We start from the raw sequence: 15,841 nt of genomic DNA on the forward strand, positions 1-15,841 counted from the left end.
ATTCTCAGGAAATCAGTAAATCAGGTAATCGACTGCTTTTGAGGATGGAACACTAAGGCATTATACATTGTATTTTTGTCAACATAATTTAATTGATTTAGAAACATGTAAACTCATACTACGATGTAACTTTTTCAATTATATTTATGTTCGTTATGTTTGCTTTGAATCACTATGATACTTGTTGTTATGATACTACACATGAAGTCGTCTACCCCCGGACGTTTCCTCCATCCTTGGTTTGGGGGTGTGACATCGTCTGTGTCACCATACGGAAAATGAACACATGAACGTTAGGATCATACATGCTCTCGAGAGGTCTCACACACTCTCTCCAAGTTCCATGGTTCCATCTCGGCTCTCCTTGACTCGAGTACATATCATCTGCTTCGAATAGTACGGGCCCATACTACCTTCCACATCTATCCGTACTTTCCTCAAGGATTGCTTCAACTTCACCAATTCCCTTTACCGATACCCTTTTCCACTAATCTCGTCCTAGGCTTTCCTAGGACACCCTCCGACCTACTCTCCGCCATCAGCTGCACTAGGAGTCCCTACTTCCCTTCCCTAACTAGCTTGCGAATATTGTTACATATCCGCTCACTAGTTAGTTAAAGTTAGCCAGGAGCCCTTTAGCACAAAGCAAGCAACATTTGTGCATTGAGTAACCTGATCAGGCATAACCTAATCAGGCTATCCTACCATTGGCTAAACAGTCCTAGCATACAGTTCATACAACAGGCATTCAAGGCATCCTCCTAGATCCTTAGCCCTAATCTAGCTTGCAGTTCTCAGAATCATATATCAGGCATACAAGGCATCCTCCTAGATCCTTAGCCCTAATCCAACATGCAGTTCTCAGAATCATAAATCATACACATAACATAACAAGTATGGGTATCTTGGGGAAAACTTACTTGAGCTCGGCCGGTTGCACACATCACACACCTTGTCCTTTCTCAAAATTCTTTAACTTAAAATTTTAGAAACTGTTTTCTTTGTGAAAAATCTTTTAGTACCTTGGTTTGAGTCCAGACACCCCCGAGGGTGTGTACGAATCCCTCAAACCAGGGCTCTGATACCAATTTGTAACATCCAAAAATTCGAGGCCAAAATTTTTACTTTTGATCAAGTGATTTATAAAATGGTTCATCAAAACATTGCCAAGATCATGTGAATACATAAAACCATAATATCATGTCTCAAGACCAAATCATCTGAAATAACAAAATATTAGAGTACAATCCCAGAAAACTCTAAGCGAAAATCATATGTGTGCGTGTGTGATGCGCTGCTACACCGCCGGCTCCTTCCCGTTGGACGAAGAGGTACCTAAAACCAAAACTGAAATTGTAAGCACAAAGCTTAGTGAGTTCCCCCATCATACCACATACCATATAATCACATAGCATACATACTACCGGGCAATTCTGGGGCGCCCGTCCTACCCATGTTAAGCCATTATGGGGTGCTGACCTACCTATGTCAAGTCATTCTGGGGTGTTGACATACCCATGTCAAGCTATTTTGGGGTGCTGACCTACCCTCCGGTCTATCTTAACCGAACACGGGGACTATTTCACCCCCTATTAGTAACACATAATATCATATCATACTCATATTGTCAGACATATCTGGGTTGTCCGACCTACCCATTGGTCCTAACGACCGAATCGGGGACTAGTTCGCTTCTACTGATACTATCTCATATAACATGGCAACTAGCAAGCTAGCATACTCACATATCTAGTAGTCTAGCATACTCACATATCCAACAATAACAGACCAGACAATTATCACAAAGATAATTGTCCCAACTAACAATTACTAGTGGGACGGCCTTGGTGCCTTAGACCCACTTCTACTAGAAGTTAACTCACCTCGATGTTGTGTAGTGTCTGAACTGTCCTCGGTGTGAAGGTCGACTTTACTCAACACCTCAATCCCTACATGACAGCCCTCAAGTCATCAAACAGAACATACAACCCTAACCAGGGTCAATACCAAAACCAGGCAAAGTCAACACCCAGTTGACCTGACTCGCCGAGTTGGTCTACCAACTCGTTGAGTCCATACTCCACCAACCCGATCCAACCTCGACTCCACTCGTCGAGCCTAGCAAGAACTCAACGGGTTCTCCTTCATTCAAACCATCGGGACCATCTTCATCCGACTCACCGAGTTCTTCCTTGAACTCGGCGAGTTCATTTCCCTCATAAGAATGTCTCTGGTCTACGACTCGTCGAGTTATATGAACAACTCATTGAGTCCATTTTCAAAGATTGGGAGATTTCCTTGGACTCGCCGAGTCTGCTCATACACTCGTCGAGTCCCATGATTCCCAGGTCCCTTTTCACATCTAAACATCTACAAGACTTTCCTCCCTAACAACTAGTCCATCCACAGAATGGATTTCGTGGTCCTTACACCGCAACTCGCCAAGTCCCAAGAACAACTCGTCGAGTCCATCCTTTACCAACACTATACAGTCGATTTAGATGAGCCTTAACACCTCAAAACCATAGATTTGTCCCCCTAATGTCCATTTCATACATAAAGCTCCAAACTTGGTGCACATGCATGGGGGATTTGGCTCAAAAAGCCATAAAAGGTGCTATACAAGATGCATGGGGCTCTCATGGCCATAAAGTTGGCACCTTTATGCCATGAGACCCTTCCAATGACTCAGATATGAAGTAAAGACTCCAGATAACACTCTACAAATCCGAAATGGCTTGGAAAGCCCTAAATGTGCCCAAAATCCAAGTCTAAAGATGAATAAACACATAGAAGACCAAGATAGGGGCATTTTACCTTGATTGTGCTGAAAATGGAACTAGATCTCTGAATCTCTAAGCCCCAACTCGAACTCTCACGCTTCTTTGTTCTTGTCAAGCTTCACAACCCACAAAATGTACCCAAATGGCCTTAGAACACACAAAAACGACTAGGGTTTCGATACATAGCTTTCTGGGAGTGATAAGGGCAATGGAGGCTGAGATAAGGTGTAACGTCCAAAACTCCAACCAATTTAAAACATTTTATTTCATTCAAAAACCATTAAGTTAATACAACTTGTTTTCAAAATAGTTCAAACATCAGAGTATTTCCCAGACCCATATCAGAAGAACATAAAACATGAGGAGCGGTACGATCACGCCTTCGCCTTGCCACGATCTCCTGAAGCACCTGAAACAATAAACCACAACTGTAAGCCCGAAAGCTTAGTGAGTTACCCCAAAGTACCCATACACACATAAACATACGCATACAACAAAGAAAAACATACTATGGGTCCAATCAACCTTCCGGTTAGAACACCCCTGGCCCTCAACCATCGGGTTGGAATGCCTACATACTATGAGCCCAATCATCCTACCGGGATGGAATACTCTCGGCCCACAACCATTGGGTTGGAATGCCCATACAGCTATACGTACAATAATAACTATTATGGGTCCAATCATCTCGCAAGATGGAATACCCCAGGCCCCTCAACCATCGGGTTAGAATGCCTACATACTATGAGTCCAATCATCCTACCGGGATGGAATACTCCTGGCCCACAACCATCGGGTTGGAATGCCCCACTTCCTATACATACAGTAACTACTACTACTATGAGTCCAATCATCCCTCAGGATGGAATACCCCAGGCCCCTCAACCATCGGGTTGGAATGCCAACCTACTATGAGTCTAATCATCCTACCAAGATGGAATACTCCTGGCCCACAACCATCAGGTTGGAATGCCCCTACACTAGCCAACATGCACACATAACAGGCAACCACATAACACTCTACAGAACCAACATACTAGGGCCCTATCATCCTACCGGGATGGAATACCCTCTGCTACTGCTCAACATACATATCCCGCAGGTAACCTCCTACCAGCGTACATAAGGCAAAACCAACTACATGTCTATAAATAACCACTACCCAACTACCTTTGTGCTGATCCAACGAAACTTGTCATCACTTAACTACCCTATCCTCCAGGATACTAAGCTAACAGAGCATAACATCATATCATTATCCTATCTACCAGGATACTACCAAGCATATCATCACATAAGCATAACAAGCTCTAAACAACTATTCAAAGGGCCAACCTTGGTGCCTTAGACCCTTGAGTACAGTGAGGATAACTCACCTGAAATGAAGAATCGAACCACAGAAGCATACACCCGAAGCACTACTCCAAACTCCAACACCTATTGCCATCAATGGACCATTGACACAAATAACCAATTACCACAACACCCTTGAAGGTCAAAGTCAAAGTCCAGGCCAAAGTCAAACTTCCTGACTGACTCTACTCGTCGAGTCAACCCGTTGACTTGTCGAGTCCTTATACTCTGAAAACTCTTAGAACACGACTCAACTCGTCGTGTCACCCCAAGACTCGTCGAGTCCAACGATCTCCGAGTCCCATCCTACTCAACTCACAGAGTCACCCCTCGACTCACTGATTCGAGGCTTTAACCAGAAGAGGTTAGGGTTCCGTGACCAGACTCGCCGAGTCCAAGACAATCTTCAATAGACTCGCCGAGTTGTTCTTCCAACTCGCCGAGCCATGCTCATGTTCATACAACTCGTCGAGTTCACCCATGTGACTCATCGAGTCTCTCCAGTTCTCAATCCATACAGTGGCTTTTCGAGCCATGCAGGGGCTCCAATCCATAGATCCACTCTTCTACGGTCTAACCCTCACATAAAGTGGCAAACTTTATGCGAAACCAAGGAGATATAGACCCAAAACACTCTAGGGCTAGGGTTAAGGACTAGGGGGCTTCATCAACAACTCTTAGACAGAAGCTTTATGACATTTTGGACCATCACAAGCCTAGATCTGAGGTAGCAACCTCAGATCTAAGCCTGTAACTCGAAATAGCTCTCAATCATACCAAAAATGCCCTAAATCTCAAATGATAATAGATCTAGATGCAAAAGAGCCCCAAGCAATAAATTATTACCTCCAATATAAGCTCCAACTGAAGTAGATCCCGGATCTACACCTCTCCTTTGCAGCAAGCCTCTTGATTTTCAAGCCCCTATCTAAGATTTTCTCCTCCAAAGCTTTATTCTCTCTATTAATGGAGGCTCACTCGATTCTAGGGTTTTTGGATCTCAAAAGGGTAGAAAAGAGGCTGAGGGTGGGTTATAATGTGCTTTATATAGGGCACAACTCTCGGGATTAGGGTTTTCTCTCTTCAGCACCAACTCGTCGAGTCCAAGCTGCCGACTCGGCGAGTTGGCCACTTAAACCGTGACAAAATCCCGCTCCAACTCGGCGAGTTAGCAGAACTACTCGTCGAGTCCCTTTCCTAAATTTACACTTTAAATCCTTCAATGGTACCTCTGGAATTTGGGGTGTTACATAAGGTGTTTAAATATGGTGCAAACCCTCAGATTTAGGGTTTCACTCAACCAACACCTACTCGCCGAGTCAGACCCCCGACTCGTCAAGTAGGTTACTTAAACCGTCTGCGGGTCACGACTCTACTCAACGAGTTGGGCCTCCAACTCGTCGAGTCCCAAAGAAAAAAAATACTTGAATAATTGGCATACAAGGAATCAGGTGCTACAGGAGGATATTCAGAATATGGCCTTTCGAACTCGTTATGGTCGTTACGAGTTTGTGGTGATGCCTTTTGGGCTCACCAACGTACCGGCGGCGTTCATGGATCTCATGAACATGGCAAATCAGCTCAACCATCTTCAATTATCACTGATTGGGATAAAACCGTCCCAAATCCTTCTTTCTCTTCTAGGAAAGAAACCGATAACAAAGCCATTATTCTTTTTCATTCTCCCCTTACGAAAGAAGTTGTTGCATAGGTCTTAGATTTCTCAATGGCTCATCAGATATGGCAAGCCCTTGAAACTTCATTTAATAATTCTTTCATGGAGTGTGTTCATTCCCTTCATATTCTCTTCGAAATTTCGCTAACGGAACATTTTATGTCACTGATTTTGGACGACATTTCAAGGCTATATGTGACTAGTTAGTTGTGATAAGTCAACTAGTTGCTGACATAGACAAGGTGTATTGGTTTCTATGTGGATTGGGTGCTTCATTTAAAACCTTCTCCACTGTGATTCTTGTAACCAACCCTACACCAGGTTTTCATGATTTATTATCTCAGTCAAAAAGCCATAGGATATTTTTGTGATTGCTTCATGGCTCTTCTCTTTCCCTGGTGACGTTCAATGCTTGATAGACTATATCTAATACATCACATAGTGGTCGATCAAATGGCTCTCCTCATAATTCTACTTCTTGTGGTCAACAACCATTTGGCCGTCAATTTTCTCCTTATCAAGTTAACATGAGTGTTATCTTTGGGATGGTAAATTACTCCTAATCATGTACACTGGTAGATCAAGGGTTTCTAATAAAATTTTATTGCACGATGTGCTTGTTATTCCTAATCTAAAAAAAGAAGCTATTATCTGTTAATAAACTTATATCGGATTATCTAGTTGATGTATTATTCTCTCAACTACTTTTTACTATTCAGGATCGCCAAACAAAACAAGTTCTAGCTAAAAGAAAGTGTAGGAACGGACTTTATGTGCTTAAAGAAGGACCTCAATCTTTTGTTGCAAATCATGGTGTTACAAATCGGGCATCATACAAGTTGTGGTACACTCAGGGGCGGAACACAAACACTACAAATACGAGGCCGGCATCAAATCTTCATAATTAAACTATATAAACAAGTTTTATATGGTTCAAAATTATGACATATCAAAAGTGTAAACAAGAAAACTAATATAACGATTGTTACATCTTTTATCAAAGTGGAACACGACAATCTTTTGCATTTTTAAAGTCTTCTACAATTGCCTCTAAACTAATCTTTTCAACAAGTTCCCTTTCGAAGTGCAAAACCAATGAGTCATTTAAAAACTCGTCTTCCATTTTATTTTGTAACCTTGTTTTAATGAGTTTCATTGTTGAAAATGATCTCTTTGTTGTAGCAGTAGAAACGGGAAGAGTAAATATGAGAGTAGTTACTTGATAAATAAGATGAAAGTTCGCTAATGTTCTAGTCTGTATCAACCATTGATATAATTCTGACATAAATGTCAATAGTTTATAATATGCATGTTAAACAACATTAATCACATAATGTTGAATTTGTATCTTCAAAACTACTTTTTTCTTTTTCATTAAATCTTCAGGATAAAACTTCTCTACTAATTTAATTATATCACCACTTCGAAAAGACTCATCAACACTTTTAGCATCTAAAGTTGTTAAAAGTCGAAGCAAATCCATTGAGCTATCGCCGAATCGATGATTTAGTTCCATTATTTGACAACTAATTTCTTCGTAAAATATATCCACTCGTTAATGATGTTAAAGTGTATGATCACTATGCTCGTTACGAGCTCGAGCCCCTCTACTAAAGTATGGATAAGACATACCAGGGATATTAGTGTTGCGTTCCTGACAAAATGACATAACAAGAGAGAGGAAATCATCTCATCTTTCATCTTTCATTTTTTGTAATAACAATTTGGTAGATGCAACTAACCTCAATGCATTACAAATATCTTGAGACTATCTTTGTAAAGCTTGACAAAGTAAATCAGTGATCTCCATTATTTCTTTCTCGAGATGAAGATAAAAAATGAACTCAAATGTAGTAATAGCTTCATATCTTGAATCTACGTCGCCTTTGATTTTAACCAGTGCCATATTCAATAATTTTAAGTAAAACCTCACAAGTTGGACTAAACATTTTGATTCAGCTAGAAACTGATTTGAGGTGAGAACTTCATCTAGTATCACCAAATCGTTGTAATGTACTAATTTGATTAAGACCTATACCTATCCCTAACTCATCAATATAAATCTTATATGCAATTTCATCACGTTGTGCATCTCTAAGTTTTTCGGCACGCTTGGAGGAAGTACCAACAACATTGATAACAAAAGATAATCGAGTAAAAAACTTTTGTAATGCAACAAATCCTTGTGAAACAGCCATTAATGCTAATTGCAATCGATGGGCAAAATAATGAACATAATATGCATATGGACAATCATTTGAAATCAATGCTTGCAAAACCTTGAAATGACCTCGAATATTTCTTGCACCATCATACCCTTAGCCATGAATTTAGTCATTTGGCAAAGAGGATCTTGTATTATGTCAAAGGCACCATCGGATTTGGTCTTATCTTTACTCATCCTCAAAAGAATCTCCTTGTGGGATATTATGATACTTATTGGGCACATTGTCTTGAGACCCATCGTTCCATTTACAGGTGCTCCATATTTTTAGGTGGAAATCTTGTTTCTTGGAGTGTAAGGAAACAACCAACCGTATCCCGATCTAGTTGCGAATACAAATATCGTGCGATGGCTAATATGACTGTTGAAATTATCTAGGTAACTGATCTTTTGCGAGAGTTGCATGCACTACCGCCGAATTGACCAACACGTTTTTGTGACAACAAAAGTGCCTTATTTATGACTCAAAATCTAGTTTCTCATAAACGAGAAAAACACTTATGGTTGCTCCATATTTTTAGGTGGAAATCTTGTTTCTTAGAGTGCAAAGAAACAACCAACTGTATCCCGATCCAGTTGCGAATCCAAATATCGTGCGATGGCTAATATGACTGTTGAAATTATCTGGGTAACTGATCTTTTGCGAGAGTTGCATGCGCTACCACTAAATTGACCAACACTCTTGTGTGACAACAAAACTGTCTTATTTATGACTCAAAATCTAGTTTCTCATAAACGAGAAAAACACTTTGCATCGGAAAAATTATACACCAAGTTTGTTCTTACAAATCTTTAGGTTGCTGACATCTTCACAAAGAGTTTACCAGTGACACAATCTAAAACTTTTCGTACCATGCTTCGTCTTGTCTCTCCGCCCTTTTGATTAAGGGGTATTATTAGATGAATATTTGTATTTTAAGTAAACGATTGTATATATCCCATAACTTGTGTAATTATCCTAAAGCGTCGCACCTTAGTAAGCTTTTAGGAAAGTCAGGACTATTTATTGCCGCATCAAGGAAAGATGAAATATTTTCTGTTAATACTCGTGTTGTACTCATAATTATATAATGAATTCCAATCCTCCACATAATGGTAGGATTTGATTTCATAATCTTATATTAGGATCATAAAATAGGATTTAATGATGTCCTTTTAGGGTGCACGAGCCGACGACAGGTTGCAAACACATTAGGGTGCACGAGCCGACGACAGGTTGGAGGAGGTGGCCAACGGTACCGTTGGTACCATCAAGGTGTCGATTTCAAGAAGATGGGGTGCCACTAACTAAAGACGTTTGCATGTAACTTAACCTGTGAACTCTTACTCTCTCTACCATCTTTAATTGTACTTTGTGCATAAATACTTGTACAAAAGTAGTTTTGTATGTTTTTAATATTTCGTGAATTAGGTTTTTATGATTTTAATTAGTTTGTAATTATTTAAAAATAAAAAATTGAGTGGATCGGAAGGGACGAGAAAGGTGAATTTTCATATGAAGTAGGATGAGAGGGGTGGATGATAGAGAAAAAAGAAAATTTGATGTTTGACGTGACAAATGGATTATAACGATGGATTATTTAGATACCCTCCCCTTATAAGATGCTAACATAATCTATTTTTGGTAAAATATAATATTTACATTTTAGGAGGATACGTTGTTTGATGATTTACCTTTCAAGGTGAGATTTACTAGTCTTTTTGTTGAACACTTACGAGATGAGCACGGTTAATTCTAAATTACCTATTGAGGTGTGACATCAATGCCTCCGAAGACTTCAATGGGCAGAGTTTGACCGATGGACCTAATCACCTAATTACAACAAATTCTTAATTCGGATCAAAATAATTGCTAGATTTGGAAGTTGTATGTTTTCAATTTCTTCCACTCGAAATTTCATCGATAAACTAGGTTTATAGTAGGTGATAATCCTATCTGATGGAACAACTTTTGTTCCATAAAAATTAATGTTTTAGCTTGGAGATTGTGGCTTAACAGAATGCCTACTTGAGTGAATTGGGATAAACAAAAGATTGACGTGGATTCATTACTTTGTCTTATTTGTTGCTTACTTTGGAGACTATTGATCCTTGTTGTTTTCATGTCCCTTGGTGTTCTTTATTTGGGACCAAATTGACCATCTTACCGTTTCAAAGAAAATGATTGGATGTGGTTATTCTCACTATTTGGATTTCTTAGAATTCTAGGATCTCGATTAATTTTAGAGTAGTTAAATCAAAGACATCTTCTTCATTTGGTAAGATTGTAGCACAAATTTTCTTTTGGTTTTTTCATAGGACTTATAAGGTCAAAATTAAATGGGTTTTTTAGTTTCACAAGTAAATTACTATTATAGCTTCCTTTTAAAAATACAACAGTTCCAAAAATATATATATAATTTTGATTTTGATTTTTGGATGTATTTCTTATTGGACGGGGGTGTATAAAGGTTTTAGTTACCTAATGGGATAGGATAACCATGACTAACCGGATCTTGTTATGAATATGATTACTATTTGTCGAAGTGTGTGGTAAACATGATAATTTGTTTATTTTGATGATTACTAATTGATATATTCCACTTGCATTCCAATAATTATTATTCGTAATATATGCTTTGAATCAGGAAGACGAAAATATTTCAAGCAATGAATTTATATATCTTGCACAAAGTGTTCTTATCCATTTACAACAAAATTTATCTAAGATTGTTACACCTAAAAAACTAGTAGAATTTATGTAAGACGAAGCGGTGGAAGTCGTAAGAGAAATTTCAATGCGGTGGTCATGCAATTTATTGTGGTTGTGATGGGGGAGAAGTTTATGAACTTACCTATTATCAAGGTTTTGAAAACCGAACCGGCCGTTTTACCAGTTCGATGGTTCAGGTGGTCCAACCGTCGGATCGGTCTCAAAAACCGAAAAAACCGGATGATGTCATAATTATATTTAATTATATAAAAAATACAAAAAATGAAAAAAATAAATATTTTTTAAAATTTTCGGTTTTGACCGGTTCGACTGGTTTTTACCGGTTTTCACCGGTTCATATGAATACCGGTTTTTTGACATTTGAGAACTGGATCCGAGACCGGTTCCCAGTTGAACCGGTCGAACCGGCCGGTCCGATTCGGTTTTCAAAACATGGCCTATTATTGTTTGATAAAATGACATGAACGGACCGTTTTTAACATTTTGTCTATTACTTCCGTTTTTATTTTTTTAATTTTAAATACCAATAGCACTTGTTAAAATTTAAGAATCGTCTCTTTGCTTTTCTAAAAGTGGCAAGTTGCCATTACTACCTTTAGCTGCCGCCACCACTAGGGATATATATTAATTGGTTTTTTTTGTTAAATCTGAATCAAACCGTAGAAAGTCGGTTTTCGGTTTTTAGACCTATATGGGTTCGGTTTTTGCATGGGTCGTTTTTTCGGTGTTTTGGGTTGGGTTTATGGGTTTTTGGATTTAAAACTGTGGGATTATGAGCTCATGTGTTTCCAGTTTTCGAGTTCAAACCCATTGAAAGTACGCCGCTATAAATGGTATTGTATCTATTTTAAATATACTAAAATAAAATGTAACACCCGCAGATTCGGGCTAGTCAATTAATATATAATAAGTATTAAAAATGACTTTTTGATAGAAGATTATATATGATAAATAATCTTAACCAAAGTTATAATATATATGACAATGATTTCGTACATATAAAGAACACTGAAATCCGACTTTCGTATGAAGAAGTTATGTTTCTTCAAAGTTTCACGATTAAATCGACACATATTTGTATATCGGAAAAAGTGAATTTTTGATAAATTACTTTTTAGCCTAAATGATCTAAACAAAAGTCGTAGAACCGAGAGCGTGCATATATATAGAACGTCTAAATCTGAATTCGTGAAAGGACGTTATGATTTTTCGAAGTTTCAGAGCAACAGTGTGGGCATGGAAGTCGGAATTCTAATCGATTGATTGATTGTTAGTCAAAACAATCTAAAGGAGAATTGAAGATCTCGTGAATATGAACCTATCGATATAAAGACAGTCGAGAACGGAGTTCGTATAAATGAGTTATGAATTTCGCATAGACTTTAACAATCTAAACTGGTCTAAATATGATTTTTTGTTAGAGTGAGAATTAGCGGTTGAGAGCTTAATGAAAGTTGTATAACTCGTCGAGAGGATTTCGGGATTTAAAGAACGTCAAAAACGAAGCTCCTATTAAGAAGTTATGAATTTTCGAAAATCTGGAAATTCGCACTCGCGTAGTACGTGACGTGCACGATGACATGAAACCACGAGAGAGTGCCACGTGGCAATGTTGGGTGGCCAAATTCTTTATGAGACATGGTAACATGGCACCACAAAAAGCCGACACATGGCTCACCAAAATCGCGACACGTGGTTGCTTCTAGAAAGGTGGGAGATTGGGAGGTGACTCATTCCGGACATGACACATAACACAAGTTAGGAGGAGCTAGCAGGGCAAGAGGGTGCGACGCGCCTCCCAACAACCCATATAAACCCTTCCAAATTCATCTCATTTCCACTGAAAAACTTCCACAGCTCTCTCTCAAACCTCTAGATTTCTTTAGGGCTAACTTTAGGGGTTTTTAATAGTCCGTAGCAGGGCTCTAGTGTGTCAGAGGGTCCGACATGTTTGTGTGTTTTCCCGACTTTCGCTAAAACCTCTATAAGTTAAGCTACACTCTTTTGCTTTCGGTATAACTTTTATTTATAGTCATAAGTCGTTATTATGAACCTATAAATAATATTTATCAGTAATTCCAAGTCATTATACTAAATGATCTACTTACATGGATGATGTCTAGGCTGGATTTTGTGAGGTGTTTAAAGTGAGATTTCCAAACAGTATACTATGTATACCAAACGGACCCTACCTCAGATATGATCCTACCTGGTTGTTCCTTACTTGATAGATCTTGATGTAGACATTGGGATTAGTGAGGAATCTAGACTATCATTAGTCACCAGGTGTGTTAGACTAAGACTTAATAATTGTCATACTAGGTCACGTCAAAGGTAAAGATAAGGTACCAAGGCGAAGTTCTGACCAAATTTTGAGGCATCCACTTTTATCATGTGAGTAGATAGTTACTTTCAGCTTACACACACACACACACACACACACACACACACACACACACATATATATATATATATATATATATATATATATATATATATACTAGGCGAATGTCCGCGCGTTGCGTGGGATATAAAAAAATATTTTATATTAAAAATAACTAAATCATTGTTATTAAAAATTAAATAACAATTTCATAAAAAATATAAAAAATATTTTTAGTATTTTTATTATGTTGAACTATATCATAAGAGATAAGGTTGGAACTTGAAGCTGTTTTGCATATACAAAGTTATATGGTTAAAATGGAAAAAAAAATTAATAAATAAATCGTTATTGTTATCTATTAAATAATAATTTCATATTAAATTAAAACATTTATATTAAATATTATCATTATGTAGAAAATATGATAATATAGAGACATCTTTTTATCTATCTTAAATTTTATTATTTTGTACAACATATGATAATAGAGACAACTATTTATCTTAAATAGTAAAAAAAATGTTTTGTATCATAAATATTACCATAATTATGTAGAACATATGATAATAGTGACGTCTTTTATAAGGTTAAAACTTTAAATTGTATTACATACATGGTTGTAAAACTTGGCTAACACAACCAAATATTGGACATGTTACTTAACCTCAGCCTCCAATGGAAGCGAGTTTGCCTAACTCAGCCAGAAAACACTCGGATATTTATTAAACTCGATCCAAATCTAAAAATACGATCCAAAATCATTTTCGAAATTCTGAAATTTAATTGGTCACTTGTCGACAAAGACGATCTCACCAAAAAAATACACTCAACGTCCTACAAAGTTAGATGCAAGGAAGATCTCATGGCTTAGTCCCTTTGAAATATTTCACAACTTTTCCTATTTATAGAGAAAAATACATTCTCTTGTTTACTCTCACGATCAATGTGAGATGAAGACATTTTAATTAAACTCATTTCTTTATTTGCCAATAATTTCATTTTGTTAAATAAAATATTAAATAATAAAAATAAAATGTTATCCAGAAAATTTGATGTTTAATAGTTCCATTTTTCAGTAATCTCTTAAGGTGCTATAAAAAATTAAGTTTTTATTGAATAACTTTTTGTTAAATCCTAAAATCATAAATTTAGTTAGGTACTTAATATAGAAAGTTTGTTTATATGTATTTTCATGATTCAAAATGTCATTATAAAATGAATTCATTTATAAATATAATCGAATATATATTTCGTGTTTTTGAATCAAAATGATTTTTCAAACAATTATAATTTTATGTTTAGGTAGATTTTTTTATATTTATATAACATTATGTAACTTATAATATTATTATAAACAATTTTAATAATCATGGGAGTTTCAAATGTATGTGGTGAAAGGAAAATGCTTCATTTATCGGTCCAAATTGATCAAATTCGGACCGATTCAGCTTAATATACAAAACTACATAACGTTTTTTCCATTGAAACCTGGTTTGTATATATTTTGTGTATTTGAATCAAATTTATTTTTCAAACAATTATAATTTCATGTATAGGTAACTTATTTAAAATATTATTAGAAACAATTTGACAAATCATGAGAGTTTCAAATGTATGTGTTGAAAGGAAAATGCTTCCTTTATCGGTCCAAGTTGATCAAACTCAGACCGATTCAACTCAATATACCAAACTACATAACGGTTTTTCAGCTGAAACTGAACCTAAAAAAATCTTGTTCAAAACCATTTTCAGGATTCTAAAACTTAAATGGACAGTTGCCAATAAAGACAATCTCACCAAAAAATACCCTCAACATCCTAAAAAGGTAGCCATAAGGAAGTTCTCATGGTTTGGTTCCTTTGAAACATTTCACAACCTTTCCTATTTATAGAAGAGGAAACGTTCTTTTGTTTACTCTCACCATCGATGTGGGATGAAGACATTGTAATAAAACACACTTTCTTGTTTATAAAACATTATTCAACTTGTTTAGTAAAACACTATTTCTCTTGTTTACCCTTTCTTTATTGTTCAATAGTTCAATTTTTCTATAATCTCGTAAGTGGCTATCCAAAAAAATAAGTTTTTATTGAATAACTTTTTGTTTAATTCTAAAATCATAAATTCAGTTAGGTACTTAATATAGAAAGTTTGTTTATATGTATTTTCATGATTCAAAAGTTCATTATAAAAAGAATTCATTTATAAAATATAATCTGAGTATATATTTCGTGCTTTTGATCAAATCGAATTTTCAAACAATTATAATTTTATGCTTAGGTAGATGTTTTTTTTTATATTTATATAACATTATGTAACTTTTTAAAAATATCATTGGAAACAATTTGAAAAATCTTGAGAGTTTCAAATGTAATGAAAGGAAAATGCTTCTTTTGTGGTCCAAATAGATCAAACTCACACCGATTCAACTAAATATATCAAACTATATATATATATATATATATATATATATATATATATATATATATATATATATATATATATATATATTTCTAGTGAAACTTGGTTTGTATATATTTCGTGCTTTTGAATAAAAGTGATTTTTCAAACAATTATAATTTTAGGTTTAGGTAGATGCTTTTTTATATTTATATAAAATTATGTAACTTATTTATAATATTATTAGAAATAATTTAAAAAATCATGGGAGTTTCAAATGTTTGTTGTGAAAGGAAAATGATTCATT

The sequence above is a fragment of the Lactuca serriola genome, chromosome 8, assembly GCF_051521515.1.
Source record: "Lactuca serriola cultivar US96UC23 chromosome 8, Lser_US96UC23_V15, whole genome shotgun sequence".
Classification (NCBI taxonomy): Eukaryota; Viridiplantae; Streptophyta; class Magnoliopsida; order Asterales; family Asteraceae; genus Lactuca; species Lactuca serriola.